The sequence below is a fragment of the Ambystoma mexicanum genome, chromosome 2p (genome assembly GCF_040938575.1).
Source record: "Ambystoma mexicanum isolate Mex_15411 chromosome 2p, UKY_AmexF1_1, whole genome shotgun sequence".
Classification (NCBI taxonomy): Eukaryota; Metazoa; Chordata; class Amphibia; order Caudata; family Ambystomatidae; genus Ambystoma; species Ambystoma mexicanum.
Genome location: NC_090923.1, coordinates 869,898,240 through 869,926,222, shown reverse-complemented (window position 1 = coordinate 869,926,222; position 27,983 = coordinate 869,898,240). Strand labels below are relative to the sequence as shown.

At 46.0% G+C, this 27,983-nt stretch overlaps 1 protein-coding gene across 3 annotated transcripts in view; it reads right to left on the bottom strand.

Moving 5' to 3' along the window:
* The window catches only part of LOC138566853 (leucine-rich repeat and fibronectin type III domain-containing protein 1-like protein), a 3,353,432-nt gene that overhangs the window by 1,256,835 nt on the left and 2,068,614 nt on the right, over nt 1-27,983 (bottom strand). For all 3 annotated transcript variants that reach the window (XM_069644559.1, XM_069644558.1, XM_069644560.1), the window contains one exon: nt 25,835-25,968. The gene's annotated coding sequence lies outside the window, so the exon portion shown is untranslated. The remainder of the gene's footprint in view (nt 1-25,834; nt 25,969-27,983) is intronic.

Genomic DNA, 27,983 nt, shown 5'->3' with positions numbered 1-27,983 from the left:
CTCCTCTTTGTGTCGGCCCACTGTTTGGCTTTTCTCTTCTTTTCGGTGTCCCGTTCTCTGATGGTCGTGTCCTCTTCTGGTGTGTAATCTTCCCACCGGGGGATGCGTGTTCGAGGTTGGTATTTTACCATGAGTTCGGCCAATGGCTTTCCTGTCGCGTCATGCTGAGTGTTTCGGTAGCTTCTGAGCATGCTGCAGATGGCTTGCGCGTGAGGTTTCGGTTCTGCCATAGCTTTCTGTCTGGTCAGTTTAATGGTGGCCATGAACCGTTCCACAAACCCGTTGGCTTGGGGCCAGAGTGGTGTAATCTTCTGGTTGTGTCTCTGGCTCTTCTAGATATAACCTCTTGAAGAATGAGGAGTTCTGGGTAATGTCCCCTGGCTCTCCGGTCACCCTGACCATGGGTCCTTTGATGGCTGTGATGACTCGATGTTCTGGGCTGTAGCGCGTGTCTGTCTTTTTGCGTTGAGTTTGTTGTACTAGGACGGTTTGCCCTACCTCTAGTTGGTGTTCCTTTACTCTCCTCTTTGTGTCGGCCCACTGTTTGGCTTTTCTCTTCTTTTCGGCGTCCCGTTCCCTGATGGTCGTGTCCTCTTCTGGTGTTTTTTTTTTTTCTTCTTAATTATCGGAGGCGTGGGCGGACCCACGCAGGCGCTTCCCCATCCTATAGGATGATGTGCACCGTACCCGCTAATTATCATTTAGCTCCATTTAAACTCACAACTCCTCCCACCTTCCCGTCTGCCTCACAAAATCCAACATCACACTACTCCTCCTCCTGCCTCTCTCCCCATCACCTCCCAGCAAAGCCCTCCCGCTCAGCTCAGCCACACCCAACGCAGTCAACCGAACCCTCATCAATTCTCTCTCTGCAACATGTCTCTCACACCTAATCAAAAAATGTCCCACCGTTTCAGGCACCCCACACACCGCACAGTCCGTTGATTCACGCTTCCCTATTCGAAATAGACAGTCATTCAGCCCCACATGCCCTATCCTCAACCGATTCAGCATCACCTCCTCCCCACTCCTCCATTCTGAACACCCTGCATCCACCTTCACCAACACTTTCCCACAAACACCGAACATCCACCTGCCCTTCACCCCACTCACCCACCTCTCCGGCCACTCATCCAGGACCCGTATCACCATCACAGCCTTCACCTCATCCACACTCAAAGGCAACCTCACATCAACCGCTCCCCTCCTCATACCCTCACCCGCCGCCAGATCCACCAACTAATTTCCCAAAATGCCACTGTGACTGGGAACCCACGCCAACTCCAAAACCATTCCCCCGCGCACACACCGATCAATCTTCATCCTAATGTCCAAAATCACATCTTTCCTATCACCATCCCCTGCCACAATCGCCTGCAACCCACTCAATGAATCCGAGAACACCACCACTTTCTCATACCCCAACTCACACACTCTATCAATCGCCAATGCAATCTCCACCAACTCAGTCGTACAAATAGACACATCATTCGTCAGTCGTTCTACTTTATACTCCCCAATGCTTTCTAGATAATACACCATTCCCACTCTCCAAGACACAGGATCCTTTGAACCATCCGTAAACACCTTGTATCCTTCCTTTCCTGCCACATACTCCTGACCCAAAGCTTTGATCTCACCCCGCATACCTCTCTTCTTCGACACCACATTCGCCAACTCCAAACACACCTTTGGAGATCTCATCATCCACCTCGGCCTTCTCTCCAAATCCGTATCTGTCACAATCATCAAATCACCCACACCCCACTGCACTCCCTTCTCCCACATGTGAAACCCAAAAGTGCCCCCCTTCCTCCTCCACCAATCCCTGTAATAGTCAAACCTCCAATTATACTTCAAACATTCACGCACCGGATGAGCCACACTCTTCGCACTGCACTTCACCCACCATCTCATATTTAACGCATTCCTCCTCAACCCCAATGGCATCTCCCCCACAAGCACCTGAACCGCATTCACTGGAGAGGACCTCATCACACCCGAACACACCCTCAATGCCCTCACCTGTACCCTATCCAAACGCAACTTCTGACTCGACGTATAACCCACTGACACCTGACCCCCAAAATCCATCACACTCAAAATCAACCCCTTATACAACATTCGTAAACACTTCTGTTGTGCACCCCATTCTTTCCCAGTCACCGCCCGCAACAAATTCAGCCTGCGTTTACACTTATCCACCACACCATCCACTTGCACATTCCAATTCAACTTTCTATCCAGAATCACCCCCAAGTACCGAAACTCTTCCACACTCTTGATAGGTTACTTCACCCTCACACCTTTCAAAACCAAATTCAACTCCTGCTGCACTCTTCTCCTTGAGAACACCATACTCACACTTTTATCCACAGACACCGAGAAGCCCCATTTCCCACACCACTCCTCCATGCGTACTATCGCAGCTTGCAACCGTCTCTGCACCAACAACAAACTCCGCCCGTTTACCCAGACCACACCATCATCCGCAAAGAAATCCACCTGACACCCCATACCCGCCAAAGCCTGAATCAACCCATCCACCATCGCATTAAACAGCATTGCACTAATCACACTTCCCTGCGGCGTCCCATTCTCCATCTTGCAAACTTCAGACAGCACCCCCCTCACTCTCATCTGAAAGGTCCTATCTGCCAAAAATGCTTTGATCCACCGAAACATTCTCCCCTTCACACCCATCTCCAACAGTCTCACTAACAACCCTCTCTTACACACCATATCATACGCCTTCTCCAAATCCAAAAAGAACGCTCCCACCAACTCTCCATCACATAATGCCTCCTCCACCCCAGTCACTAATCTCACTAATGGATCAGCCACCGACCGATTCCTCCTGAACCCACTCTGAAAGTCACTCAAACACCCATTCGACTCCAAATAAAACCCCAATCGCTCAACCACCATCCGATCCATAACCTTACAAAGCACAACAGTCAACGCAATCGGCCTATACGACTTACACTCTGTAGGAACCTTGCCACCCTTCAAAATCGCCACTACAATCGCTCTTTTCCACAACTTCGGCAAAACTCCACTCTTCCAGATCTCATTGAACAGCGCTAATACCTCTAACTTACATTCCTCAGGCAACTTCTCCAAAAATACATACATAACTCCATCCACCCCAGGGCTAGACCACTTCCCCTTCCGAATCGCTCCATCCAACTCCACCATCGAAAGCGAAACCTCATATTGCTCCTCCCAAGGCCCAACATTCGCCACCACCTCTGGCGTCTCCTCCTCTACCACACCCATTCGTATCCTCACCTCTTCTGGGAAGTTCCTCGAACTGTGAACCCCTGCAAAATACTCCCCCAACAAATTCACCTTATCCCCATCCTCACTAATCACCTCTTCTCCTTTCAACAACACAGACATACCACCCTGCGGCCTCATTAATCCGGACATCCGCTTGAACTGTTTCCAAACCTCACTCACACCAGAATCACTCCCCTGGGACCCACAATAGCCCCTCCAATATCCTCGCTTTCTTTCCCTAATCACCCTCTGCACCACCGCCTTAGCCTTCTTATATGCCACCAGATCCACCAACATTCCCGTCCTCACCGCTCTTGCTCTAGCCTTCTTTCATGCCGCCACTGCTCTTGAACATTCCACCGACCACCATGGAACCTCGATCTTCCCATCCTTCCCCTTCTCAATCTCCGGAATTGCTGCCACAGACGCTGCTCTCATTCCCTGCACCAGATGCTCATTCCATTCATCCACCGCCCCTCTCTTCCCCTTGGAACAATCAAATCCCGACACACTCCCTTATACACCTCCCAATCAGCCTTCCTAAAATTCAACCGACTCCCAGTCATACGTGACCTGGTCCCTACCTCACCCCTCACAGTCACCAAAATAGCAGAATGATCGCTCCCCATGTTTCCATCCTTACGCACCTCCCAATCACATTCACCCGCAATTGCAGCAGTCACCCAGGTCAAATCCAAGCACGACAGCTTCCCAGTCCTCACATCCAACCTTGTACCCGACCCATCATTCAGCAATACCAGACTCAATTCATCCGCCATGTCTTCCATCAGTTCTCCATTCGTATCTGACCTATCACTACCCCACAACGTGTTGGCACTGTTAAAATCGCCACACAAAACACACGGTCCCACATGTCCTCTTATCACTCCAGTCAACACACCCACTTCCACCACCTCACATGGATTATAATAATTCAGCACCAATACTTCCGATACTCCTACCCGAATCCCCGCCCCAATCGCCTCTACTGCTCCATCCATCACAATCTCCCTTGCAATCAACCCCTTTCGAACTGCTAGAGCCACACCCCCCCTCCCCTCTAACCTATCCTTACGAAACAACTCAAAACCTGGTATCACAAATCTCAAATCACCCCTCAACCACGTCTCCTGAATACAAACCACGTCAACATTCAATTCCTCACACAACACCGCTTTCAACTCCTGTCCATTCCTCAACAAACTCCTCGCGTTCCACTGCAAAATCCTCATGCCGGCACCCCACTCTGCTTCCGCACTTTAGCAACCTTCTTAAACACATCTTCTTCTGATACATCTACAACATTCAAAAACCTCCTCCTAGCTTCCACCACTCCTTTCATAAGATCTGATGGACTGATAGACACATTCCCCTGAACCAGATCCAGCACATTCACTATAAAGCACAAAAACTCAGTTTTCGGGACAACCACCATTTCTACACCTTTCACTTCACCCACCACTTTCTTCCTTCCCACAACCTCATCCACCACCAACTCTTTCTCACTCACCTCACTCACTACCCGTACTGGTTTCACCTTCGCTACAGCCTGCGCATAAGACAAACCTTCCGCCGCCCTCACCTGTACCACTTCTTTCGCCACCCTGTAACCCTCACACACCCTAAACGCGGAAGAATGCTCCCCCCCACAATTCACACATTTCTCCGGGGTCCCCACCTTGCATTCCTTTATATCATGATCTCCACCACACCTCCCACAGTGTCTCTCATTCCTGCATGCTCTCGCCACATGTCCAAATCGTTGACACTTATAACACCTCAATGGCATTGCCACATATACTTTCACAGGATACCTCTGATAAGCCATCTCCACCACCTGCGGGCACTCCGTTCTCGCAAATCTCACTGCCACAGTTGTAGACACCACATCCCCATGTTCATCCCTCCTCCCCAACCTCCACGCCTCCACCACCCCCACTCCGGCCAGCTGCTCCTCCACCTCAGACATACTCATAACCACCGGCACTCCATACAGCACCCCCTTACAAGACACACCACTTTGATCAAACACTCTTACCGCATGTCTACCCAGACAACGCACCTCCAGAATCTTTGCTTTGCTATCAGCATCCGTCCCCTCCACCAACAACCGGCCCCCAGCCACCCCTTGTACCCGGGAAACATCTCCCACTGCCGCCTTCAACCATCTAGCAATCTCCGTCGGATTCACCCCCAGAAACGTCTTGTCACGATTTTCAGGTTTCAACACTACCTTCCACACACTATCATACTGCATCTTCTCCTCAGACATACCACTCACTGAGGCTTCCAGCCCCTCCAAAGTGCACTTTTCTGGAGTCCCCGACCCTGAGATGTCCCGGACCAGCCCCCCTTCATCACCCCTCTGAGGGGATCTGCTGCGATGCCGTCCCTCATTTCCCCCTTTCCCTCCCTCCACAGGTGTAGATTTCACTGATGATGTCTTCCCCCTCTTTGCCTCCTCCTCCACCCCCCCTTTCTTTCCAACCTTCCCTTTCCCCTTACCCATTCTTACCACCTCCTCAGAGCACTCTCACTCCTTGCATCCGTCTCCAGAGACCGCTCCTCCTCCTCGAACCCAGCACCCTCCACCCAGTCACCGCTCCGCCCTGCCTGGGTCCGCCTTCTCTGAGAGTCTCCTCTCCCCTGCAACAGAGCCAGCCCCACCGAGGGAGGGGCTCGCGCACAACGCTCCGACGAAATGGGTCAAAAGCAACATCAGCATTCAGGCGGAAGTGACCCGCCGCAGAGTCTCCCTGCTACAACTGCCATACAGCTCGTAGACCTCCTCTTCTGGTGTGTAATCTTCCCACCGGGGGATGCGTGTTCGAGGTTGGTATCTTACCATGAGTTCAGCCGGTGGCTTTCCTGTCGCGTCATGCTGAGTGTTTCGGTAGCTTCTGAGCATGCTACAGATGGCTTGCGCGTGGGGTGTCTGTTCTGCCATAGCTTTCTGTCTGGTCAGTTTACTGGTGGCCATGAACCGTTCCACAAACCCGTTGGCTTGGGGCTAGAGTGGTGTAATCTTCTGATGGTGGAATCCTAAGTGGTCCGCAAGCCTTGCAAATTCTCGTCCTTGAAACGGAGATCCGTTATCTGTCTTGACAATGTTTGGGATGCCCCACTCACTGAATAGTTCATCTACAATGGGTGCTGTTTCAGTGAATGACGTTGTGGGTATTTGCTTGATGAATGGGAATCTTGAGTTTTCATCTATTATGACTAGTAGGTATCCCCCTTCTTCCAGAGGTCCGTAGAAGTCCATCGCGACTCTTTGCCAGGGCCTTGTTGGAAGTGTAGTTAGTTGGAGGGGGATCGGGGTTGGCCCCTTTGCTGCAATTTGTCAGGGTCTGCAGTGCATCAGCATGTCTTCAACTATCATGTCCATGTAAGGAAACCAGACGTAGTTTCTGAGAATTCGTTTTGTGTTGTCAATCCCCCTGTGGCCCTCATGGGCTAGTGTTACCAGGGTCTTCCTTAGATCTCTCGGGGCCACTAATCTGTTTCCGTGCAGTAATATCCCTTGGTCTGTGGCTATTAGTTCTTCGTGCACCTTGACTAGACGACCGAGCTCCTTCTTGTCTGCTCCCTCCCCTCCGTTACCTCGTACTTGGCGCTCTCTCCATTTGTTGTAGCGGGTGAGGGAGATGGCAGCTTTGATTGTTGGATCGGCCTTGCTTCTTTCCTCAAATGTTATAGTTGAGATCGTTGGTGGCATGGCATTTGAGGACAGGTAGGAGATGTAGTCAGCAGCCTCATGGGCTAGGGTGTCATCCTTGTTCATCATGGGGTGCCTGGACAGGTAGTCCGCTGGGTTGGCTTCTCCCCCGGGTTTGTGGATAATGACGTAGTCATACTCTTGTAATCTTATTCCCCAGCGCTCTATTCGGGGTGGCATTTTGGTTTTGGGGTTGCCAAATATTGAGAGCAGTGCTTGATGGCTGTCTCAAGGGTAAACTTTCGGCCAATGATAAAGTGGTGATATTTCTTGCAGGCCCAAACTGCGGCTAGGCTTTCTCTCTCCGCTTGTGAGTAGGCCCTCTCAATGTGTGATAGAGCACGGCTGGTGTATGCCACCACTGCATGCCGGGCGTTGTCTTTGGCGTCGATCTGGGCCAGGATGGCACCGAGTCCCACTGGACTGGAATCTACCGTAATGATGGTATGCCACTCTGGATGAAAATACGCCAGCTGATGGTTGTTCGTGAGGCTTTCTTTAATGGTTGTGAACGCTATTTTGCATGGTGCGTCCCAGACAAAAGATTGGTCCTTCTTCAGGAGGGTGCGGAGCAGGTCGGTGATTGTGGCATAGTTCGGGAGGTAGCGTGCGCAATATCCAGCCATTCCTAAAAAGGAGCGCAGTTCCGCCGCTGTCATGGGGGCTTGGAGGTCAGTGATAGCCTTTATCTTGTCCGGGTCGGCTGTATATAAGAATTTGAGGCTGGTCTTGTTGATGTCACATTTGAGTTTGTTTAGCGTCAATCCTGCTTCTTGGAGGGTCTTGCAGACAGTTATTAGGGCATTGTCGTGCTGTTCTTGATCCTTTCCAAAGATCAGAATGTCATCACTATAGTTTAGGGCATTCATTTCAGATGCAATCAGGCGTCTCATTGTCTCCTGATAAATCTCTGCAGCAGATGATATGCCAAAGTTTAGTCTCTTATACCTAAATAGTCCGTCATGGGTTGCAAAGGTGGTTATAGATCTCGACTCTGGATCCAGGACAGGCTGATGGTAGCCCTGATTGAGATCTAGTTTTGAGAAGTACCTCGCTTGATTTAACCTGATTTAACCTGATCAGCATGTCTTCCAGGCTTGGGCCTGGGTGCCTCTCCCTCTGGATAGCAGTGTTTGGGAGGCGCATATCGACACACATGCGTAGGTACCCGTTATCTTTGGGCAAAATCACTATCGGGGATACCCATGGCATGGGTCCTTCAGCCTTCTCTATAATTTCATTGAGGAGGAGGAGCTGAATCTCCTTTGATACTTGTTCCTGAAGATGGAAACCCACTTTGCGGGGGTGTTGTGGTACCGGCGTGATGTTGTGTCTGATGTGTAGTTTGATGGGTGAGTTCTTGAGCATTCCCACTCCCTCAAATAGTTTAGGGAACTGATGTTTGAGGTCTTCTTTTGCGAGAGGTCGGCCTGTTATTGCCATGATGCTTTCTTGTGTTGAGGGGTGTCCCTTTATTATTTCTGATCGGTCATAATGTAGGTCAATCAGTGTCAGGGCACTGGCTGTACGATAGCTGAAGAGACAGCGACCTATGGATGGGCTCTTGATGACGTGTATCGTGGATGTCACCGTGCGGTTGCGGTGTGTGAGGTCACATTGAAATTGTCCTCTTGATGTCATGGGTATAGCTGCTCCCCATTGGAAAATGTGTGCTCTGGATTCTCGAAGGGGGTACAGAGGGGCGATGTCACGGCATAGGTCTTCATTCTTGACGTTTACTGTCGCACCCGTGTCAACCACAAAGTTGTTCTTGGTGTTCCCCATCTGTATCGTTACTTTGGGAGCTGAGGCGTCTTCAACGTCGATGCTGAGGAGCCAGACGTATTACCTATCGCAGTAGTCTTGCAAGTAATGTTTGTTCGTCTTCCCCTAGTTGGTGTCTTGGTGGGGAGTTGGTGTATGGGTCCATGTCTTGTTCATGCGATGGCAAGGGGTCTCTCCTGTATGTTGCTCCGTGTTCTGGTGCTTGTACTAGCTCTCGTTGGTGAATGTCATATAGTTCATGGTGTCTCCTGTCTGGTTCAATCTGGAGACCTTCTAGTGCCCTCACAGTGTTCGAGCATTGATAGGAGTTCATGGGGTATGTTGCATTTCTTTTGGCGGGGCGTTGTTGTTGGTCCATGAGGGTCTCTGCTGCGCAGTTGGCAGTTCCTTGGCAAGTGCTTGCACATCACTTGGAAGTGGTTTTCCATTCCGCATCTTAGGCAGCGCTGGCCGATGGCAGGGCATGGTCCTCTGTGTGGGTATTCAAACCCGCAGCGGTAGCATTGGCGGTCACCCTGGGACCGTTGAGCAGAATGTTTGGGAGTCATTCTGTTTTGCGAAGTCGGATATCGAGTGTAGTGGCTCACTGCTGCAATGGTGTCTCCTTTTTTGGGCTTTTCAATAGCAGCAGCTTGGACATCCACTCTTTCGTACACTCTGGCCAAATCCAAAACTTCTTTTAGGGATAGAGGCTTTTTTAGGAGGGGCTTCCTAAACGTGGAAGATATGCATCCTTCTATTATGCGTAACCTTATTACTTCGTCATCATTAAAGTTGGTAAAGTCGCACTTAGTTATCTTTCTTTGCAGGCGGATGACAAATTCTCCTATGGACTCATGAGGTAGTTGGCCACATTGATTGAATGTGTATCGCTCATAGTCACGGTTGGGTGAAATGACAAGTTTCTCGTTGATGGCCTCTAGGAGTTTCGCATACGTGGTACGATCCTGTGGGGAATCGTGGGTATGATGCTTTTAATTTCTCTCCCTGCCACATTGGCGAAAATGCGGAGTATATTGGGTGGTTCTTGTGTGCCGGTGGCACCTACGAAGTCCTCGAATTCTTCCACCCACTCTTCCCATCGCTGACCCTGATCATCGTGTGGGTTCAGTGTGAATGGCGCAGGTCTCCTCATTAAGCTAGCGTGAGAGGAGGGTGCTCCTGGTAATGGTGGCTGAGCATTGGGGTCTGCTGCGTCCAGAGCCGACATGATGGCGCTGCTGGGTGTGCTTTAGTGGCTTAGGTGGCACGTGGGCGCTGGTCTTAGCTGTGTCTTGAGGCACTGTGGTCTCTTGTTTCGTGTGCCAGAGTGTGACCTTTCCTTCTGGGAAGCTTCAACTAGCTGGTTTAGTAGGGTGGGTCAGCCGTGAAGTTTGTCTTGGCCTTTGTTGTGCTCATGTGGGGCCGTTGGGCCCTGGGGTTTGGCTTTTATTGGTAGTGTTCCGCCAATGTTTATTGTGCACCTCTTTTTTTGTTTTGAGTGTCACAGGGCGGGAGACACGGGGTTAATCTTGCTAGGCCAATTTTTCCGTTTCCTTTGGAATGTCACGTTGTGAGAGACACAGGGTTTCCCACCCTTTTTTGTTTAGTGTCATTGGGCGGGAGACACAGGGTTAACCTTGCTAGGCTGTGCGTTGTAGTTTAATTGTTTCATTTTCCTCGGACTGTCACGTTGTGGGAGACACAGGGTTTCCCTTGGTCGCGGTTCCTTTCACTCCCAGACCCCGTCAGAGCTCCTTACTTGAGGCGTTGCGACCGCAGCGGTCGGTCAATTTCCTTCATCCTCTGCGGCGCGGTCACAGGCGTCACAGACGCGGTCTTCTTCACTCCTTCCTGGTGGCCCCACAGTAGCTGGTTCTTCCTTCCAGGGGCACACGGGCTGCACGATCGATGCCGGGCACACAGGCCCGCAAGGTAATCCACTTCGGGTCACTGCTCTGTTGTAGGGCACACGGCCCTCTAAACACTTGCAGGGCACGCAGGCCCCTCCTGGAGTGCTGGGCACCCGGGCCCTCCGGCAGGGCACACGGGTCTCTGCCCAATATCGGGGCACAAGGGCCCACCTGAACTGCTGGGCACACGGGGCCTCCGGCAGGGCGCACGGGCCTCTGCTTGGTATCAGGGCACACGGGCCCACCTGAACTGCTGGGCACACGGGCCCTCCGGCAGGGCACACGGGCCTCTGCTCAATATCAGGGCACACAGGCCCACCTGAACTGCTGCAGGGCACACAGGCCCCTCCTGAAGTGCTGGGCGCACGGGCCCTCCGGCAGGGCACGCGGGCCTCTGCTCAATATCAGGGCGCACGGGCCCTCCTGAATTGCTGGGCTCACGGCCCTCCGCTGTCGCCGCTACACAAAGGTTCATGTCGGCCTCATCGCCAGTGTTAGGCTCTCACGCATACATACGCACTCATGCGCAATCACGAGACGGAGCCTTGCCTGTTGTGAACTTTCTTTATTCACTCCTACACAGTAACTGCCCTTCTTCCCCTTGGCCCCTCCCTTTCCGCCCTTTTCCAGCTTCCACGTGAGTGTTCTCTTAAAGGGGCTGTGTCCCTCATAGTCACGTACAACACAGGCAATCCCTTGCATCCACCAATCAGGACCTTGCTGATAGTCCACGTGACCTCACTTTCTGTAAAAGGCTAATTTCAAAATCTCCTCCACCTGCTTGCGCACAACCTCTGGAAATGTGAGGCATCCCGACGTTTCACTGATCTCTTTGCATAGGACCTAAATACCCATCGCAAGGGTCTATGGAGTTTAAGCCCCGGAACAGATCCCGGGACTTCCAGCTAGGCTAGACAGGAGAGAGACAATCTCTGGAAACCTGTTCCTCTTTCCCCTCCAGAAGATAAGACGTCAACATATCTATAAGAGTACAAACAGGGGTCCACCCTGTAACTTATGCTAAAGCAAGGGTTAGCAATAAAATAAAGAATAGCATTTCACATAGGCTAAATGTATAAATCACTTAAAAATAACTTATAGAATTCCTCACAAAAATGTATTAACAATTCATTAAGTCAAAACTGTTAATCAGCAGGGTGCATGGTAAACTAATCCATTTAGATGCGGTACCTGGGCCCCTGTGCCAGTCTGGAGGCAGGTCTGCTTTGCCAGAACTAGGCCCCAATCCTTCCCAAAGCGCCTTCTGCATCAGCTTGTGGGATGTTTTTACCCATGCATCCGAGCCCTACCTCAAAAACTGTGCAGTACTGGCATTGAAAACATCATGATGGCCAGAGCTTCCCAGAAAATGCCCAGAGAAAGGCATGAAGAATAGGCTGCCACCCATTTTTGCCGATGTTATGGGCACAGAAGGGCACTGCCTAAAACCCCATTGGACTACCCACACAGTAGCCTGAAACCATTGGGAATGGCAATGCTGATTGCCAAGAGCAACCTAGAATTGTGGGGAATTCATTTTCTTAAATCCCAAAATGGTTGCATTACCAGTACTCACGACTATCAGAAAGCCGGCGTTTTAAAACAACACCAGATTTTTTTTTTGTGTAAAACTGAATAAATGAACCCAAAGCAGGCCAAAGAAAGACTTACTGAGAGGTGGATACAATGTAAAGTTATATTCTGAAGTGACTTGAAGGTTTATACAAGACTGGCTGAGCTGTGGATTTCAGCAGTTTAAGTAAATTTGGACTAAAAGACACTAAAAATCTAAATGTTTAAAAGAAATGAGTGACCTACTTTTGAGTGTCACATAGGTTGCAATTGTTTAAATGTCATAGTTTTAAACTTAGAATCAGCATTCTAGCTGCATATGTAAAAATGGTTAGTTGTATTTGAATGCAGAAAACTGGGTAACTAAAAGTGACATTAGCTGGGGCCTGGCTTAAGGAACTGGATTCTGCTTGACAACTTCCCCCCAATTGGAGTGAAACTGGATCCACAGCAGTTCCCAGGCCTAGCTGCCTTTTGCTGCTCCCACCAAAAGGGATCTGACACTTCTCTGATTGAATTACCTGGGCTCTGCAGGAAATTGAACAAAGCCCTGTCCTGACTCAGGCAAATGTTTTATTGGTGGGAGTCGTAAATGTGGCTTCCTCCTGAAAGGAAAGGGGAGGAGCACTGCATGTGAGAGCAAGCTGGCTTGGCAGAAACTGGGAGGGGGAGAAACTGGAGACAGAGGCTGAGCTTGAAGAAAGTGGAAAGACTGGTTTCTGTACCATGTGACCTGAAAAGACACACCCCTGTAGCCAGAATATGGTTTTAGAAAAAGATGAATAACTCATAGTACGGACTTGTCATAATTATTTAAATAATACCATAATTCTTGTGATTTTTCTGCCCACATTTTAAGAGGTTTTTAGAACCGGTGGCATGATCTGGGGGCAAACTAGCAGTTAAGAGGGTATTACTTAAAATGTCTGCATGTGAAAAGTCTGATACTTCAATTAATGCCTGCATGCCTTGCACACATTTGGGTAAATTTGAGTAAGAATCTGATATTGGTAACTTGACCAAAAAGTGAAATATGTTGCCATTTCTCAATGCAAGCTCTCAGGAAGAGCAGATTTGAACAGGGTATATCTCATGTGATATGTGATGGGTGCATGTAATTTCAAACCACTGTGTATCTATGAAATATGTCTTTTTGAGCAAATATAGATTGTGTGTAAAGTTGACAGGGGTGGGTTCTCTGTATCATAAACAGACCTCATCATGATGACACTTCATTTTATTCCCCCAATCAAGGGGAAGAGGATGAAGTGGCCAATGACAAGTGGAGAGGGGTAGGGCCTAGGAAGCTAGCCTCTCCACCCATTTTCAAAACACATAAAAGCAGACAGACAGGACAGATAGGGACATTCTATTCCATCTGCTGCGGGACGCTCTGCCGGGAAAATCCATACTTTACCTCCATCAACCTCCAGAGAGCCAACATAGAGACTTCAATCTATCCACCTTCAGAGACCAAGACTTTACTTCAGAATTTGTAGCAGAGAGGTCAACTATAAGCTAAATCCCTCTTTAGCAGGCCTCAAATCATTGCCATTATCACAGCCAGGCGAGCTGTTTGAATTCTTTGCAAGAACTCTTGCCATTTGCCAGAGAGCAGTGTTGTATCCAGAGAGAGACCAGCTGAACCGGAGACCGCTGTATCCGGACCCACAGACCTGATCAGAACCAGAGACCCAGACCAGACCAGCAGAGTAGAGCTGACCCCAACGCTGTGCGCAGAGACCGTCCGTGGCGAGTGAAGAAAACCTGACCAGATCCGTGGCGAGGCCCATTCTATTTCTAAATATATTGTGAGTACCTAGCAGAACTGTGCAGAACCAATCTCTTAGTTAAAATAATATAATTCAATCTATTTTAATCTAAGTAGAACTGCCTCCTAACTGTCACCTGTCATTTTGTAAAGCTGTCACCTGTCATTTCTAGCTGCTAGTTGTCACTTGTCACTTTGAACTTTAAAATTTCAAATCTGAAAAACTACCTTTACCATATCGCTCATATCTCCGTGACCGTTTGTCTTAGAGACTTGCAGTAACTTTCCTCTGAAAGCTGGGAATCTTGGCTTTTCAACGAACCTAGACGCATTCCTACCCCCTATACTTTTGCCGCAATCGCGAAAAACGCACTCGCGAATTTTACCGCGATTTGCAATTTCTCCATGTGTGAAAACAGCAGCTTCCTTGCTTTCCTTGCTAAAAATTCGTTTGCCTCTTAAGAACCATCCCTGAATCATTGCTAGAGTGAGCCTGGACTAATATTAACTAGATACCACTCACCCTGAACCTCTAGAGGGAATTAAAAGCATTTTAGCATATTTTTCACTTCATTGCCAGCACATATAAAAGCATTTTAGCATATTTTTCACTTCATTGCCAGCACATATAAAAGCATTTTGGGCCTGTGTTTCAAACGTCTGTAGTCTAAGCTTGCTGGGGTGAACTGAATTACATTTGATTGCATTTCTGAGAACTGTGTGCTTCCCTTCCATTTCCTTGCATTGCATAAAGGGGGAGGGGATTGCCAGAGAAAAGTGATTACATTGTTTTGTTGAAATCATATTGAGTATTTTCTGTATTGCATTTTCATTCAACATTACATCCATCTGAACTTATATAAAGTATTCTCTACCACCTTATTCTTCTGTTCCTATTCACAAGTGTGCAGGTGCCAGACTATCCATTATTGATTACTGCTCAGATTAAGTGTGATATTCAATTATTAATTATTATAAAGTGTGATATATATATCGATTGTTTAAATTATCAAATAAACCTTTTAACTTGCAAAACAGAACTACTTCTTGGCTCAGTGGGGTCAGGGGGATTCCAAGAGAGGGGTGTTATATAGGGGTAGTCATCCAGAACGCATGAACTGGACATAAAGATATATCAATAAGGGTTTCCATTCAGTATCCCAGACTAGGCATTGACTTAGCTGTAGTGTTGAATTGAATCCTCTTACAATCTTCCCCTGGTCTGCAGCCGGCCATTGCCTGCTCGTGGAGACTCTGATCCCGAGGCTGAGTCTCTGTCGCACTCCATCATCACCCATCAAAACCAGTTGAAGGAGAGTTCTAGCGTTGGTTCAGTGGCCTTAGTTTGATTTCAATGGTTGTACAAAATGTTAATGAATATTGGAATAATTATACCTTTGGTTACTTGTAGGATGAATGTGTTTATGTGCTTTGTGTATACATGTTTTGAGGGATGCATTTGTACATGTTTATCTTTGCTGAATTTGTAATGTATGTGATGGCGTTTCTGTATGTGTGATGAAAACAAGTCTTTTATTTGAGATTTTTTTATAGGTATTTTTGCAGTGAATAAGTAATAAGCCAATATGTAAAAAATCAATTTTTGACTTTATGAATTGTTAATGAATTTTTGGGATTCATTCTATAAGTGATTTTTTAAGTTTATTATACATTGAGCCTATGTGAAATGCTATTCTTTATTTAATTGCTTACCCTTGCTTTAGCATGAGTCACAGGGTGGCCCCCTTTTTGTACTCTTATAGATATGTTGACGTCTTATTTGGTGGGGAAAGAGAAACAGGTTTCCAGAGATAGACTCTCTCCCCTGTCTAGCCTAGCTGGAAGCTCCTGGGATCTGATAGCACATACGCAGCTTAAACTCCATAGGCTCTCACGATGGGTATTTAGGACCTATGCAAAGATATCAGCGAAACGTCGGGATGCCTCACATTTCTGGAGGTTGTGCGCAAGCAGGTGGAGCCAGATTTTGAATTTTGCCTTTTACAGAGCCAGGGCATTTAGCCATGACTGTGGGGGCTTCTGTGATGGCCAGGGAAAAAATTCCTGTGAGAGTTGGAGCAAGGAAGCAGTCCAGAAGAAAGCAGACTTAAAGGTTATTTTTTAGGTATAAAATTGTTCAGTGGAATTTGTGCACATGGATGTTTAGGGGATGCTGTAAAGGGATGTGGGAGACCACTCTTTACTATTTGCATGCTTCCATGTTCACGCAAAGCTGTCAAAAGAGTATCCATGAAGGAGTTTATTTCGGAGTGTCCCTCCTGCAAAAGAATGGAATTTCTGGACACTGGTTAGAACAGGCCTCATTACTGGAGTTGGTTAGAGCACCAGTGAGTCAAGTGTTTGCAACATTGATAAGGTGCGGGTTTCCAATTGTCAAAATCAAACCAATGTCTATGTTAGACTTCTAGTTCCAGGAGAGATGTTCGGGACTTTTCATGGGTTATGTATATTTGCCAGGAGATCAAGCATGCATGGTCAGATGGTTGGTCATAATTTCCATAGCAGTGGCTTAATATTCAGGGTTACATGGCATGACGTCTATTACTAATGACATGTGCCAGACTCCATCTCAGGCTGCTTCTATCGCACCAACATGCACATTTAAGGCCACAATTCACATACACCAACACATCTCATATGTTGTATGATTCTGAGGAGAGGGGACTGGATTCATGGTTAGGTCTTCTCACTTTTAATGACGATTTCTGCTCAATCTGTCATGGCCAATCACAATTAATATAGATGCCAGCAATCTGGGGTGCAGATTGTCAGTCGATTCCGGTTGACCAGTCCATTGTGGTGCAGAAGATGTAATCCAAACGAAAAAGGCTGGTGAGCCTTGAAATCCTTCTTTTTTGTCCATTCAGTCCATTCAAGAGTTGTCTGTTAAAGTTCTGATGTATAAGTCAACTGTATGGGACAGTATTTAGCAATCTCCCTGGGATTATGGGCAGTAAAGCATCTACTTACATTGTTAGCTACCCAAATTTGAGAAACTCACAATGTACAGTACAAATGAACAGTGATAACTTTAGCTTACCTTACTTCTCTGGACCTGATGGAAAGTGTAGAGGTAAGGCAGACCCTTATAAAACCCAAGTTGATAGCAATGAACAGGTTACAAAGAGGAGCAGAGGATTCAGCAGCAGCACGAAGGAACAGCATGGTTGGAAAGTGTGACCTCTGCAGGAGACATCAGGATCCAGCGAGATGGAAGTCAGAACAGGTCTTGTGCAAAACAAGCAGGCACTGAAGGGGGAGCAGAAGAACAAAAAGAAGGAGGAGCCGGGAATGCTATGAATAGTGAGGACAGGAAAGAGAAACAAGCGTCCTTAGCAGAGGCTAACCAGCTATGTTGCAACACAATGAAGGTTGGCTCCAGTCAGGGATATGGAGGTCTGGAAGGACTGCATGCAATGCAGAAAAACAACTAGATCACTGAGGCACGTATGTAGAAGCCTGATGGCTCAGCACCTTCCCATCCGCCTCTCTTTACTGAGCTACCACTATGCTTATAAAAGAGGGATCTTGACAGTATGCCCCACTACAAGTGCCGATGTCCAGGTTCCCAAAGAAGCAGTGCTTGGAAGTGACGTATTAGGTCAATCGCATTCGTGTGGGATACTGGTTCCCAAGTCCAGTCAGAAATGGCATATCCTTTCCAATGAACCAGATACTGCAGCGTTCCCCACTTGTAATGGAAATTAAATATTCTCTCAACGTTGCACTCGGGTTCACTGTTCAAAAGAACTTGAGAAGGAGGCGCTAGCCTCCTACCAGGAAAAAGCTGGAATGGTGTTTCTTCAATAGGGAAACTTAAAACATAGGATGGATTATGTGCCAGGACTGTGGAAGAAATAATTTGTAGGCACAGGGTTGATACATAGGATTATCTTCAACAGACCCATAACATGAGGTGTCAACTTAGAGGGAGCCAAATGTCTGGTTATATATTTGGTAACAAGCCAGCCTTTATCACCTACTTGAATATCTAGGTCCCTAGACCGTTTGGTATCCGCATACTTCTTTATGCAGGGCCTGGAAGACATAAGGTTGGCCACAGCCTTCTTATACTCCTGTTGGACAGTAGAGGCAAGTTCCTCAACTGTGGCATTATTTGTGGAATGCAGGATTTTTTTTAATGCAAACTCCACCATGGGCAGGAGGTCAGACCAGGTGCTCAAAGTTGCCAGGATAAAATGCAAAGGTAATGTTCTATGGTCTGATTAAGTCATTCAGTGTGGTAATTAGACTGAGGATAATATTGAGACAACATGGACCATTTGATCCTTAATAGTTTGCATAGTGCAGACCAAAATCGTGATGTGCACTCCCTCAGGTGTATATTTTACTGTGATAATTATTATTAATGTTTACTTGATGACTTGTTAAATTATTGCTACCAATGGTGTGGTCTAAGACCTGCACAGCTGTATGTGGCTCCCGATCTAGGTTTTCACTATAACAATACATAATTACAAGAACGGACAATTACATTAATGCTCCGAGATTTTATTTCCCCCTTCATCCTACTGCTTTCATTGTGGAGCATTAGTGTTTTTCTGATTTCAGTTGTCTAGTTTGATTGCAGCTAATGTCACGGTCAGCTGCTCACTTGGTCATGATTTAGTTCTTACATCAATCAAAGAAATATTGTAATTCTTGCTGATATCTTTATGTGGCTTTTCTCCCTTTATTGTTCCCAAAGAATTACAGGCTATGGGTCTCACTGCGATCATGGTGTTAACTGTACACACATGTTCTATTGATGTTGCACCTAAAATTCATACATTTCATGAGGCTCAGAGGCCATCTCCTTCTACAATCATCAATCAACAATTTTTGTTCTCAAAGTCAATGCGAGGAGGGCATTTGAATAAGTGGGAGACAATGTAAAAACTAAGATAGAAGGGAAAACATTATTAACCAGATCTAATAATTACAATGGCAAATCAAGATTTTTCACATGGGAGGAATTGAAAGTCTGAAACCATTTATTTTCCTAAAACAAATATTACTGTATTGTGCTAATGTTACTGCAGATGAAGCCTAAATCGATGAACAATCCTACTACTTGAATTGGAATGAGATTTTAGGAGCTGTGGTACAAACAATATGGGAGTGCGAGAACAGCGAGGGCACTTCAATGCTAGGAAATATCAAGAAAACTGGATTATATACTGCAATTTTTGTTTTTGCAATCACTTCATTTCTTTCAGAAAGGGCTAGATTGATCATTTGCTACTATTGGCCCATATATAGAGTGCACATTGGCAAAGAAGACCATATTGCCTGCTAGAACATAACTCTGCAGTACAGATGTTTTTGTAGAAAAGACATGTCTTGGCAGTTTAGGTGAATAAACGGTGTGATAATGTCCATGCTGTCACTCCATAGAGTATGGCTGGTAGACCTGATGATGTCACCACAATGGTCATCAGCAAAGTACATGTCTTTAATATCTTAGTTATTTATGGATGAATTGCAATGTCTAAGGCCTCATTGGTAAGATATTTGTAAGAATCAGAAAGTGGCCTGAACAGCATTTACTCTGAAGTCAATGGTATTTCCAAAATGGCCATATTTGGAGTACGTATATGCAATTATATCACTGATTATATATGGCCAGTTCTTCATTTTTTCAAACATGCCTTTTTTCCTGGTACAACCATTTGACTGAATTTATGGAAGGTGAACTGCAGGTAGATTAACCACCATCATCCAAACTCACGTGATCACGCGGTATAGACTTTAATTTACATTTAATGAATCAACAAAAACAGATTTTAGTTCAACACAAAAACTCTACTGAAACACTCCTTGATGCTGCAAGAATGAGATAATAGTGTGCATACAATGTGTATAAACACATTGCAGAAAGCTTTGAAAATACAACTGCAGAAGAAATAAATCAATGTAATCCAAGGTGTCATCTGTTATTTTACAAGAATTGGACACACAAAGGTAATCCTGCTAGATTACAGGGCAGATACAAAAAACAGCCCCTCTGTACAAGATCCCACAGAACCAATACACAATTGCAAAACAAAATGCCAGCTTATTTTCCAATAGACCTGATACTGGGAGGCATCCATTGCAAACTGTTTTCACAGAAGATATAGGTCAGAAGATGTGTGATGCTGTTCACTTAAGTGAAAATAATCAATGCAAACTAAAGCTATGTGGGTGCATCCATTCAAAAGATGCTAACGTATGTGACATAGTACATAACAAAGAATGCTATGTGAAAAATGTACACACTGTCTTGCAAAGTGTAGAAAAAACCTGTAGCACCACTGAATTTGCCACAATAGGCATGTCAAGTAGAATTAATTCAGTTGAAGTGTAAGATATATTTTGGTTAATGTATGGTTTCAACACTAAGTGGGCACCTTTCAACTAATACCCCCTAGTATACAGTGCCTGCCCACAGTTCTGGACTGGTAAGAGGTGGCTTCATCAAAACTCAAATGTATTTAACGAAATTAATTCAAGGTAGTCCATAAGCGTTACGTGGGGAAGTCACCACACTATTACACAATCACAGCCAATCAACAAGGGCCCACCTGGTCCCATCTCACTTTTCTCAGGCAAAAGCAGGTCTGCCTCAAGTTAAGTTGATTCAGGATTACTCATGGCCAAGGCCTTCATCTGCAGACAATATCCATATCCAGCACTCATCCAATATGGACAGGTAGATTTCTTTCCTGAAGCTTTTCTCCTAGTCGGCACTATATCCCCTGTGTGCTCCGACTTTTAAAGTGTGAAGTAGTCCCATTCTAATGTCATGATAATGTCACACTATGTGATTGGCATGATCTCTTCATTAGCCTGCTTCATAGTCAGACACTCATATATAATACATAGCCCCAATATTCATTAGATGATTATAGTGTCTATATTTCAGACCAGAAACCAGTTGGGGACCCTCTCTGCACTTAAGACTTTACATGGTAAATTGGCCTTGTTCCAAAATTGCTGGTAGCAACACGTCACATTAATGAGATCTGTATTGCAGTACTATCTATTCCAATCATAGACACACGTCTAAAGGGGTTATGCCTTTTTTAATGTAATATTTTCTGACTAATTTATCAAAGTCTAATTTATACTGATTGAATAGAGGAGGTTCTCAGCCTTACAACACACTTTTTGTCTTGTTTATAACCAGTGTATGGCTGTAATTTTACAAGGACAATAGTTTTTCTATGCTTAAACATGCATTTGTAAGTATTATGTGTTTTTAAATCAATTAAATGCTTACATGTTCAGCATTGTCCTCAGCCAATTATTGTCCAGGTTTCTTTGACAAAGGGCCTCCATTGTTTGAATTACCATTAGGCTGTAACTGGTCAGCATAATTGCCTTAATTGATGTCAAAGGTGAACTGCTAAGTGCAAGAATATGTGATTGAAGGTCAACCCTAGAAAAGCCGACCTGATGATTATCATGCAGCACACCATGATTTTCAATTCTAAGCCATGTTCATGGATGAATGTTCCAATCTGTATTCTCAAACTAGGCTCCTGTCAGAGGAGTCTCGTCCAGATGATCCCTGTTCCTTGTGGGCCTAACAAGTTCTCTTGACAACCGGCCATACATGTCTCCAGTCTGAAAGAATCAGCCCCAATCTCCTTGGAACATAAGCCACCCCCACTGCATGAAGGGCAGAAGTCAAGTTTGGACTTTCCGTTAAACAAAGAGACACAAAACAAATATTGCCAAAGCCATCTCAATTCTTCTTTTTATGTTAAGTGCACAAAAGACTTATCTGTTTCTAATATATTGACAAAATGTAAACCATTCTCATCAAACAATGTTCCAATGGTTGCATTCGTTCCTGCTCTACATATTTATATACAAATCATTTTCAATGCAAACAATGGAATAATATGAAAAGCTGATGCACTCATTTTAAACACCTGCCAACATTTCTAAATGTAGCATTACAGGTGAACCCATAAACCAATGTTATTCTGAATATTCATGCCAACATTTGACTTTTCTTATTTCTTAACAAATGCCTTTGTAACACCGACTGAGCTCTTTTGCTGGTTTAATCATACTTCTGACCCCCTTCGCGCCGTTTTGTATTTCTGATATTCTGATAAACAATATACATTTGTAAGGAATGAGCTTTCAGCTCGACCTGATGGTGAATTGAAGTCATTTAGAAGCAAGTCTGTGGGGTCTGTTCATACGTTAGATTCTGGTGTATGTGTGAAACACCATGCAATTAGTGGGGAGCTATTTCTTGATTGGGCAGAGCAATATTGGTATCCTAGATGCACGTCATTGAAGTGGTAGTGAATGAGAGGCAGAAATCATGATTTCTGGCGCCACTCTCATTTAAATGTTAGGCAGTTTCCGTTTGTCTTTGACTTTCCTTACACTGAGCCATCTGCCTCACACTTGAAAGAAGCAGCACAGTTGGCAGTTTTCCGGCATCAGTTTGCTTTAGGGAAACCGTTTTGGGTTCCATTTATGACAGACGATAGTGCAGTCACATGCTTGTAGGAAACTATGCTTTACAATCTGATGTGCCCAGCACGTCCAGACGCAGCTTCATGATAACTATGAGTAGTCCCACATGTTGCACTGCTTACATGATGCTCTGACAAGATACGTTTGTACATAAACACAAAATGTACTTGAATCGTGTTGAAATGCTTGTTTGAATTTCATAGCAAATAGCCAATAGCCTACATATGTTTCACACCTGTACTTGAAGGCTTTGCTTTATCTGCATTTGATTCCCTTTTCTTCATCTGACTGCAAAGGTAAATTGTCAGGAAAATTTAACATTTCACACTGGAAATCATTCACTACAGTAGCTGAAGACTTGGAACATAAGACAACATTTCCAAACGGGGACATGGTACACTGAAGCATTCATTTGCCCAGTTTATGAACCCATAATTGATATAGCTAAACTTGCAGAGTTGCACTGGGCTATGTTTCCTAAGAAACAGATAAACTGGCAAGTGATTTAACTGCCTACAAGAAGGGCATGTATACCTGCTATGAAGAGAGTCAATTGCCAGACCACCAACTTTGAAATGCAGTTCATGAGACGTTTCTGTGCGAAAAAACAGATGGAGTCTACCGTGTAAAGGCTTACCTAATAACCAGCCTTGAACAGACATGTGTAAATGTGGAGGAAACAAACTTAGCAGACTTTGACAGTGAAGACGATTTCACCAAAAATAATGTTGATTACAAAGTGTGATCTATTAATGTGGCAATAAGACCCGAGGTGGCAGGCCAATACCGCCCCAGGTAATGCCCCCGGGGCCGTAGTTACGCGAGGGCCTTAACGAAGGCCCCGGGATGGCCCTGCTCTGAGTCTCCACACGGCTGGAGGTTTCCATCGTCCCCCGCCGGAGATTGCAGGATAGAAGGTAAGTTGGGTGGGGTGGGAGGTGCGAGGAGGGAGGAAAAAAAAAAATCTTACCTGAGTCCCCGGCAGGGGATGAAGGAAGCCTCCAGCCATGGGGAGGCTCGGAGCGGGGAGTGCCCCGTTTTGAGCCTCCTCATTGGCTGAGGGGATGCCACACCACTCGCTGGGAACAGAGTAGCCGGCACGCACGGCGTAAAAGGGAATACCATGTGGTATGGCTCGCAAATGAGCCAATCACCACGCAGTATTCCCGTTGCGCCGCGCGTGCCGGGTGCTAATGGCTGCTTTATGTATGTTATCTCAAAGTTAGTGATTTCAACAGGTCCGTTGTCAAATACAGCAAAACAAAAGAGGTGATGGCTGGAAGTTTAGAACCTGACCTCTGGCATTGCTCTGAACAGTCCTCCAGACCATCGTTCTTCACCTGCCGAGCCTTTACAAAAGGGGGAAGACCATGGGCCTCATTACAAGTATGGCAGTAAGGCACCAATGGCGCTGGTATCGCTACCGGCACTGTTGCTACCGTAGCGCCATACTATGAGTTCTGCTCGCGGGTGCCCTTGCAGCCACCAGGTCTGACCTGGTGGCCATACCGGCACCCGCGAGCAGAACATAATGGGAGCACTGGCACTGTTATTAACCACCCGGTACCGGTGCTACCACCCTCCCCATTCCCATTGAGACCTATGGGGCTCAAATGGGGATGTACCCGTCCGGCACCCACAAAAGGGCAATTACCGGGATGGCTACCTCCAACCTCTTAATGAAGCCCCATATGTACACCTGGCTTAGTCCCACCCAAAAGGGGCAGTCCATCCCGAACTGCTTGGCCTATAGAGCCAAGCTACTCCTTACTGATGACATCCAATGAGGCTGAAAGGTGTCTGGGGATGCTTGTGGTCTCATGCAGAAGGGATGTGGCCTAGCAGTTTGGGCTGGACTGCCCCATTGAGGGTGATTAAAGACCTGATCTGCATAAGGCCTTTACCTTTCTGTACTGGATTGGCAGGTGAAGAATGATGGTCTGGAGGGTTTTCCAGCGAAACTGCCAGAGGTTTAAGATTTGTTCTAAACCTTCCAGTCATCACCTCTTTGTTTTGATTGGTCACCCCGAGTGGGATGGGTATGCCCAGACGTGGGTTGCATTCCTGCTGTGCCTTGAGACCCAAACCGCTCCAAACTGATGACACCCAATGAGGTCAAAACATGTCTGGGGATGCTTGTGGTCTCGTGCAGAAGGGGTGTGACCTAGCAGTTCGGGCTGGATGCCCTTTGGGGGTGGGACCAAGAATGATTTGCACATGGTTTTGTCTCCTTCTGTAATGGCATGGGGCTGAGGAAAGATGGTCTGGAGGGTTGCACAGAGCATTTGCTGGAGGTTTAGAATGAACCGTCCAACCATCACCTCTCTGTTTTGCCATTCTGGAATATAATCGTATTTCAAAAGGTCAAATAAGGTAGCACTTCCTCAAATGTCATATCGGTAGGTTTTATTTCCTGTGCAACATCCATGTGGTTTCATGATATGCATATTGACATGTTTTAGACAGCATTGACCTAAGAATACATCTTGTTAAGAACACTAACCACTTTATTAGGCCTGGAAATGTATTTCGAATGAGACTTTAGAAGTTAAAGTCCATCCATAAATAACAGAGATATCGAAGATTTTATGGCCTCTGTTATCTGCCATCTTATAGACAGTTTTCATCTATTCGTACTTTCTGAGGGCACAAGCTAATTCCCACATGTTCCTCAATAAAACTGCCACACACTCACAAATGCTACACTAGAGTTCTTCTGGGGGACAGGAGCTACCAACACTATGGGCCAAAAGACTTTTCCAGTAAAGGTAGGTGGTCATAGATAGTGAAGTCATTATGTAAAACAGAGACCTGGGGAGTCCAAACCTCTTTTGCCTGGGTCTGGAGGTTCTGATGGTAGAAGTGTAACTCTGATCTGGCTTTACTTATTTATAATAATTATGCTGCACTTGCACTGGGCAGTAGACAAGAATACCACTAATCCAAAAAGATCACAACCTGTAAAAGGATTTTATTTCACCCTTAGGGCATCATTATGATATATGGTGGTCATGGTGCAGAGAGGTTGTTTGTGATATGCCTATTATTTCAAACTTCCAGCACTTTGAAATGTGCCCCATACAGAAAGTATCCCAATGCATAAGTAGGTGGTGTTACAAAATGTAAATACCATGTTTTTACCATTATCACCAAACACAGGCTGAGGCCCTTAAAGGCGACCAGAAGAAGTAACACTAACACTTGACCCGGATGAGATAGTATTGTGGATAATATTGTGAGATGTGCATTTGTTGAAAACAATGGATTTCATTTAAATCATTTCCGGTATATTCTCATGCTGATACTTACACAGTCACATATTTATTATACAGGTTGCAGACACCTCCTCTGTTCTGGGAATGCACTGCATGTCAGTCTACCTCTAGGTGGTGCAGTCCCATGTGGATCCGGGCAACACTGTTAAAGTATCCAGCAGCTAGAACCTGCAGAGGGGAAGGAAATACCTTGGGTAACTATTCACATAGTTGCAAACAGGCAGAGCCCCACCAGCTCCCATCACTCAATCTCAGACATTTTAAGTATAAGCAAGCTCAAAAGCTATTCAAGTGATTTCATAATTACATACTGCCACAAGCGATCATCTATTATTGACTGTAATGTCATACTGAAGAATTTGATAAAACAATTAGCCGGTGGCTTATGTGATGGACATGGGGCATGTTGCCGACTAGATATGTTAAAATCTCAAAGCCACTTGGTTTCCTGTGTGAACTAGACCCACCAATGTACCTACAAAGTATCCTGCTGTGACACACAGCAAAGCAGAACAGTGAAGCAAAGGGGAAGCATTCTGGGACACAGTTGGGTTCAGTTTTAACAATGGGGCATGAAGGAATAGTTAAAAGGACCCACACACCCATTCCACCAACACAATAGTACCATACTGTGGCAGAGTGGAAAGGATTCTGACTAATGTGCGGCTGAAACAGGGCTGTTCCTTTGCACCTACGTTACATAATCTGGATGTATCGGATGTGGGTAGTAACATAAGGGATTGTAGAAATTTCCCATCTAAAATAGGCAATGATCATCTAGCCGGGCTTGCTTATGCGGACAAACGATATTGCTGGATAAAACCAATATTGGTCTGCAACAAACTATGGATGAATTAGTTCAATATTCTAAGGAAAATAGACTGGTTACAGACTATCAAAAAACCAAGAACACGATGATTGGACCGAAGAAAACAACAAAGGGTAAATTCACATTGTTAATAGAAAACAACCGAATTGAGGTAATCCACTCTTATGTATACCTAAGTATTTTTTTTATCTCTGACACTATGAATATAGCATTGCATACATCGGAAAATGTAAAAAAATAATCAATGCGGTTTTACATTTTGTGAGAGCTAAAGACGCTTCTCTCTGGGGGGTCTTGTTAAATTACATACATGTTGCTTAATTCCTTGCTTGAGCCTTGGGTTAGAGCAGTGGTCTTCAAACTTTTTTGGCCAGGGCCCCCCTGAGCAAAATTTGGGCAGGTCGGGACCCCCCAGAAATGCCAAATGGACAGTATATATTGCGCGCCGTCACCTGCTCCCATCAAAGTCGCTGGGCTCCCTCATCCCACTCCTACCCAGTCGCTGGTCTCTCCCCACCCCATCACACACCCAGGGCTCTCCCCACTCTGCTCCCATCACTATCCCATGGTTCCCGCCCATTGTGCTCCCACCATAGTCCCTCGGTTCCCCCATCCCGTTCCCAACACAGTCTGAGGGCCAGTGGCGGCTGGTGAATCTTTTTTAAGTGGAGGGGCATTAAGGGGAGGTTCGGGGGGGTTTCCCCCTGTGAATTTTTTTTTAAATAATAGGTTAAAATGTTGCATTGTAGAGCATACTTTTAACAAAAAATGGGTAAATAGCCAAACAGTTTGCAATTGTTGCTGGGAGTCCAGGGGGCAGGCATTGATATTTTATTTCTATCGCGCTCGTACACAAGTGTTTCAGAGCGTGACAAGGCAAGGGAGGGGAACAGAGGAGAAAAAAACAGCGATCTTACTAGGCCCAGTGACATTGAGAACGCGCAAGTGTGAGGGGAAAAGTGCATGGAAGGGGGGAGAAGTGGAAAGTGCGAAGCAGAGGAGAAACAGATAAATAACAATAAATAAATAATAAAGGCAACAAACAGTGGTAGTGCAGCCAGCAATTTGCAAGTGCTACGTTTAAGGCAGCAGACAGGGTAGGTCTGATAAGTGCAGGAAGAAAGATGGTTCTCCTCAAGTTTTAGAGTGGCAGGGCGCTGTTCCAGAGGGAGGCCCCAGCCGAAGACGGAGATCTACCCCCAGCTCGTTTCTTTGATAAACGACTGACCCTGAGGGAGTTGGAGGTAGAGGAGTGAAGAGCTCGAGAGGGGAGGTATTTGCGGAGGAATAGCTGAAGGTATTTTGGACCGAGGCCCCAGAAAGCCTTGTGGACAAGGCAGAGGGTTTTGAATGA